The sequence below is a fragment of the Apium graveolens genome, chromosome 3 (genome assembly GCF_009905375.1).
Source record: "Apium graveolens cultivar Ventura chromosome 3, ASM990537v1, whole genome shotgun sequence".
In the NCBI taxonomy this organism is placed as follows: domain Eukaryota; kingdom Viridiplantae; phylum Streptophyta; class Magnoliopsida; order Apiales; family Apiaceae; genus Apium; species Apium graveolens.
Window position 1 is genome coordinate 89,395,650 of NC_133649.1, and position 5,554 is coordinate 89,401,203.

The 5,554-nt window shown below is 37.4% G+C and overlaps 1 non-coding gene across 1 annotated transcript; it reads right to left on the reverse strand.

Moving 5' to 3' along the window:
• Positions 1–3,207: 3,207 nt before the first annotated feature.
• On the reverse strand, positions 3,208–3,314 carry LOC141715978 (small nucleolar RNA R71). Its single transcript, XR_012572715.1, has one exon. It is a non-coding gene; the product is annotated as a small nucleolar RNA R71 (small nucleolar RNA).
• Between the last annotated feature and the right edge of the window lie 2,240 nt (positions 3,315–5,554).

Consider the following 5,554-nt stretch of genomic DNA (forward strand, 5'->3'; position numbering starts at 1 on the left):
TTTAAACTTTGAAAAAGTAAATATATATACTCTATATAAGTTATTTTAAAATATGTTATTTGACAACTATTATGTTATATTTGATATATACAATTTGTAAAAGTATATATTAGTGCATTAAAATTATTTTGCAACAAAAACTTTTTGTTAAAAATTAATTTTAATATTAATGATAGCCACCTTAAACTCACACCTCCAATTTTAAACATTATAAAATTAATTATTCAAAAAATATATAATAAAATCAAAAATATTTATTTTCTTGACACAGTTTGATGTAAAAAAAATTAAAATTATATAAATTACATTAATTGTCAAAAGGTAAATATATATTATAGACAAATGAAAATTATATAGGTATATTCAAAATAGCTGATTTTTGATATACAATTTAGTTCAATATTACTCGCGATGCGACACCTCACACTTTAAACTTTGAAAAACAAATATAAATACTCTAAATAAGTTGTTTTAAAATATATTAATTGACAACCACTATGTTATATTTGATGTATACAATTTACAAAAATAAACATTAGTGCATTAAAGTTATTTTTCTAACGGAATTTTTTTATTAAAAATTCATTTTGATATTAATGATATCCACCTTACATTGACACCTCATATTTTAAGCATTATAAAATTTATTATTGGAAAAAAATATTATAAAATTAAAATATTTCTTTTCTCGACATAGTTTGCTGTAAAAAAAAATTAAAATTACATAAAATATAATAATGATTTTGAAATGTAGATAAATATAATTTTTCAAAAATGTAAACTGTGTATGAATATATTTTGAAATGCATAAAAATATCACATAAATATCACACTATCTCTTTTTTAATTTTTTGGAGATTTTCATTAATTCATTTAATATTTGAGAAATTAATATTATTTCTGTAGATTGGATGACCTTCATTGGTTCATTGTTGTCAAAAATATAATAATAAAGGTCACCTATCTTCGAAACCAAGCAATAGCATGTGTGCAAAAAAATTATATAAAACGGAAAAACAGGACAAAATTACTAATCATGGCCAAAAACAAAGATTTCCTGGAACATGGTCCCCTGAGCTAGTGATAAGTGGCATTTTATACCACTTAGAACGTCTTAAAATGGCTTAAATTGGTGTCTTGAAATCAAGTATTTTGTGTATTTGATGCATTTTTCTAGTGTTTATGCATTTCAGGGTATTAGTTGCATTTCGGAGGAGGAATCATCAAGAATAAGCCTTGGCATGTGTTCACCATTGCGAGAGGAAAAGAACGGGCAGATTACGGCGAAGAAACGGAGCAAACCTGGAATTTTTCCAGAAGGGTCCTGCGCGCCCGCGCAGCAATGCTGAGCGGTCGCGCAACAACCTTGCGCGCCCGCGCAGAAATGCTGAGCGGCCACGCAGGGTCGGGGAAAAGCTGAATTATTTTAGACTTCTACTTCTGTTTGGCTTCCAACTTCTATGTAATCTGAGTTTTATGGGACTATTATATAAGTAGATTAGAGACGTTTTTAACATAGAGAAAAAAGGAGATTATGTTTTAGATTGTGTTTTGCGCAAGAAGTGAAGGAGATAAAGAAGAAGACCGATTTAGCACACTGCAGCGAAGAGGAAGCATATTTTCTTGTGATTCTTGTTTCATTGTAACGTTGGATGCTAGTTTTCTTACTTTGACTTATTTACTCTTGTGACGTACTCTGTTTTAATATAATTAGTTTAGTTATTATTTTCTTGTGTTGTTTATCATGATTTCATATGAACCCATGATGGCGATAAGTTCTATTATGGGCTAATCGTGATCATGGGGTTGCAACGGATTTATTATGGAATTCTTTAGTTAATTGTTTAATACTTTAGTGTGTGATGATTGCATGATATCTAGTATTGGTTGTGCGTATTCGTCTTATGTGCGTCGCGAACATATAAGATAGGGTGTTAATCTCTTGTGAAGCGACGGTGGATCTTGAGATTTAGAACTTGCCATGCTAGCATAGGTTCATGTACGTTGTGCATGATTAGTGGGTAACTCTAACAGTTTTATTTGCCCTATGTAATCAAAAAGAATAACTTGTGCTTAAATCGTTGTGTTGTCAATTTCTGTAGACATATAGGAACTCAACATAATTGATGACTATTCAACTTCTATCTTAATTGTGGATGTTTGGTAGAATGGTATTAGTACAATGAAAGTTGGCTTTTATCAGTTTCGTGTTATTCGATTAATATCATCACTGTCACATGCTAAAGGTAATAACAATGGCTATAGAAGGAAGTGATAATGAAGTTGTGATCTCATGAGTGTTTTATTATTGATAAATTGAAGTGTTAGTTAAGTGGTTAATTAAGTAGTTAATTATAGTTAATATTTAATCAACAATTTTAAGTGTTATCTTAACATTGAGAAGTAATCATACATTGGTGAGTGAGTTTAATTAGACAATAACTTAGTCTGAGTCTCTGAGGGAACGAACTAGAAAGTATTCTATATTACTTGCGAACGCGTATACTTGCGTGAATATTAGTGCGTGATATCGCCCTAACGAGTTTTTGGCGCCGCTGCCGGGGACTCGGCGTATTTGTTTAGTTTATGTACTTACCATCATTGGTCATTAGGACTCAGTGATTAGGACGTAGTAGTTACTTACTCTCTTCGGTTGTGTTTCAGGTACTTTAGCAAGCGTTTATGCAAACTCGTTCTCGTGCTCGCAAGAGGACTTTAGATACAACTGAGGAGACAAACGCAGTTCTTGATACTCCGGAGAAGTTAGATTTTGAGGATTCGGATTCAGGAACTGAGCAGAAAGAACCAGTAAACATGGGAGATCGTATTGTTCAAGCTGATCCAGCTCTTATGGATTTTTCTCGGCCTAAAATTGATGACATTCAGTCAAGCATCCTTCATCCGGCTATTCAAGCTAACACCTTTGAAATCAAGCCGGGCACTATTCAGATGGTGCAGAATTCTGTTTCTTTTGGAGGAGCGGCAACTGAAGACCCCAACATGCACATAAGAAATTTTGTCAAGATCTGCAGCACTTTTAAGTATAATGGCGTGACTGATGAGGCTATCAAGTTGAGGCTTTTCCCATTCTCACTGAGGGATAAGGCTAAAGACTGGTTACATTCTGAACCAGCTGGGTCCATCACTACGTGGCAAGATCTTGCGCAAAATTTTCTGGTGAAGTTTTATCCAATGGCAAAGACTGCTGCTATGAGGAGTGCTCTTACTCAGTTTGCGCAGCAACCTACAGAATCTATGTGCGAGGATTGGGAACGCTACAAGGAAATGTTGAGAAAATGTCCACATCATGGAATGCCGGATTGGATGGTAATCACTGGTTTTTATAATGGTTTGGGGGCCCAATCTCGGCCCATGCTCGATGCAGCAGCTGGAGGAGCCTTATGGGCTAAAAGCTATACTGAGGCGTATAATCTTATAGAGACAATGGCTGCAAACGAGCATCAAAACCCAACTCAGAGGATGACGTCAGGCAAGGTCGCAGGTATTCTGGAAGTTGATGCAGCCACCGCTATTGCATCCCAGCTCCAAGCGCTATCAATGAAGGTTGATTCTCTGGCTACGTATGGAGTTAATCAAATAGCTATGGTTTGTGAGCTTTGTGCAGGTTCTCATGCTACAGATCAGTGTTCTCTTGTCAACGAATCTGTTCAGTATGTGAATAATTATCAGCGACAACAGCAGCCTGTGCCAGTGACCTATCATCCTAACAACAGAAATTATCCAAATTTCAGCTGGGGAAATAATCAGAATGCTATTCAGCCACCGTATCAGCAAGGAGTGAGTAAACAGTTTAACCCACCTGGATTCCAGCAACCACAGCAGTATGCTACAAGGCAATCATATCCTCAACAGGGAAGTGCAGCTGCACCTACTAGTGCTGATTTTGAGGAACTTAAGTTGTTGTGCAAGAGTCAGGCGGTTTCTATCAAGACCTTGGAAAATCAAATCGGTCAATTAGCCAATGCAGTGTTCAATCGTCAACCTGGCACTCTTCACAGTGACACGGAAGTACCAGGCAGGAAGGAAGCTAAAGAGCAAGTCAAGGCTATTACCTTAAGGTCTGGAAAAGTAGCTGATGCTGAAAAGGCAAAAGAAGTCGAAGCTGAAGTTAGAGATGAAGAATCTAAGCAAAAGGAGAAAGTGGCGGAACCAAGAAGACTACTGTTGAACACACTCTGCCTGAGGCTAATACAGGGGAGAAACAGCTCTATCCTCCACCACCTTTTCCTAAGAGATTGCAGCAACAAAAGCTGGATAGACAGTTCGGGAAGTTTCTGGAGGTGTTCAAGAAACTTCACATCAATATACCTTTCGATGAGGCTCTGGAACAAATGCCTAGTTATGCGAAGTTTATGAAGACTATTCTTTCAAGGAAGGTGAAACTGGATGACCTTGAAACCGTTGCTCTCACGGAAGAATGCAGCGCTGTTCTGCAGCAAAAGTTACCACCAAAACTGAAAGATCCAGGAAGCTTCACCATTCCTTGCACCATTGGCAATCTAACTTTTGACAAGTGCCTTTGTGATTTGGGAGCAAGCATTAATCTGATGCCGTTGTCGATCTTTAAAAAGCTGGATCTGCCTGATCCAAAACCCACATACATGTCGCTACAATTGGCGGACCGTTCCATTACTTACCCAAGGGGCATAGTTGAGGATGTGCTCGTCAAGGTGGATAAGCTCTTCTTTCCTGCAGATTTTGTTATTCTGGATTTTGAGGAAGATAAGAAGATTCCCATAATCTTGGGGAGGCCTTTCTTGGCTACTGGCCGTATCTTGATAGATGTGCAAAAAGGGGAACTTACTATACGGGTCCAAGATCAGGATGTGATCTTCAACGTATTCAAGGCAATGAAATTCCCTACAGAAGATGAGGAGTGTTTAAAAGTGGATGTGATTGATTCCGCAGTTACTTCGGAACTCGATCACATGCTAATGTCTGATGCATTGGAAAAGGCCTTAGTGGAGGATTTTGACAGCGATGATGAAGATAGCAACGAGCAATTACAATATCTGAACGCTTCTCCATGGAAGCGAAAGCTCGACATACCATTTGAATCCCTTGGTACTTCTGACCTTAAGAATGCTGAAGGGAAGCTCAAACCATCAATAGAGGAAGCACCTACCTTGGAGCTCAAACCATTACCTGAACACTTGAGGTATGCTTTTTTAGGTGATTCATCTACGTTACCTGTTATTATTTCAGCTAACCTTTCAGGTAGTGAGGAAGACAGGCTCTTAAGGATTTTGAGAGAATTCAAATCGGCTATAGGATGGACCATAGCAGACATCAAGGGGATAAGTCCTTCATATTGTATGCATAAAATTCTGTTAGAGGAAGGTAGTAAGCCAACTGTGGAACAGCAGCGAAGACTGAACCCGATCATGAAGGAGGTGGTGAAGAAAGAAATTCTGAAATGGCTAGATGCAGGCATCATTTATCCTATTTCTGACAGCTCGTGGGTGAGCCCCGTGCAATGTGTACCTAAGAAAGGAGGTATCACTGTGGTCGCAAATGAAAAGAATGAGCTCAT